Raw genomic sequence first — 400 nt, 5'->3', positions numbered from 1 at the left:
TTACCCTATAATAAACACTTTTCCGATTGTATGAACGAAATCCCCACAACATAAGAGAAACACTTATACACTTTAATGAACGGTAAATGGAATACTTACAATTCGTTTTGAAATTTGTTATTTCATGGTTTATGCTCATCTATACAAAGAATCCTCAATGGTATGCATTACAATTGTATAAGAAATGAAATACGGCAAAAAAAAATTGATATTTTGAAACCCCAAACACTAGTTCCTCGGAATATTCCGAGGCATATCCGAGGAACAATATAAATTAATAGAAATATATGCACAGGATATTTTTTTTCCTCGAATTAATGAAAATATTCCGAGGAAATTCCGACGGATATTTAAGTGGCCGTCGGAATTTCCTCGGAATATTTTCATTTAACCGGGCAAA

This window comes from Brassica oleracea, chromosome C6, assembly GCF_000695525.1.
Source record: "Brassica oleracea var. oleracea cultivar TO1000 chromosome C6, BOL, whole genome shotgun sequence".
Lineage (NCBI taxonomy): Eukaryota > Viridiplantae > Streptophyta > Magnoliopsida > Brassicales > Brassicaceae > Brassica > Brassica oleracea.
This window is presented reverse-complemented; position numbering follows the sequence as displayed.